Here is a 615-nt window from a genome sequence, read left to right as displayed (position 1 = left end):
GCTTAACTCCAAATGAATCTGAATCCCATTTATCTGATGCTACACGCAGCTGGTTTAGAAGAAGAGGAGGGAAGGGGTGCCTTAAAATCCCCTGGGGACAATTCAAAGATTCGCAGATAGCCAAACAATTAACGAACTTGATTCATGTTGTTTATAACGATCGCAAAAGGGAAGGGGGAGAAAAGAAAGAAGATGGTAGGTGAGGGTGATAAAAAGTATGTATACAAAGATGGTGTGATAAAGTAACATAGCGTTTTCTGTGAAGTTGTTTTCATGTTATATTAGTATATTTACAAAACATGCTCTTTAATTACCCAGAGGTGTAATTAGATATACGAAGGGATTGGCCATTTCGTTTCGCAGTAATGTTTGGGAAGTTTTCTAGAAAATTTCCTTGAGGTAAACATCAAACAAACACCTTTGTTTGGGATCTGGGCGTGTTTGACAGTTTTTTTTTTTTTGCTGTTTCATCTTCATATTTATGGGTTAAAGATTTTGCCTGGTTTTTCTCTACCACGGTATTAATAAAATGTGGTACCGGTCCAAGTTTCTCTACCACGGCATTAATAAAATGTGGTACCGGTCCAAGTTTCTCTACCGCGGTATTAATAAAAT

This window comes from Nematostella vectensis, chromosome 12, assembly GCF_932526225.1.
Source record: "Nematostella vectensis chromosome 12, jaNemVect1.1, whole genome shotgun sequence".
NCBI classification, from domain to species: domain Eukaryota; kingdom Metazoa; phylum Cnidaria; class Anthozoa; order Actiniaria; family Edwardsiidae; genus Nematostella; species Nematostella vectensis.
This window is presented reverse-complemented; position numbering follows the sequence as displayed.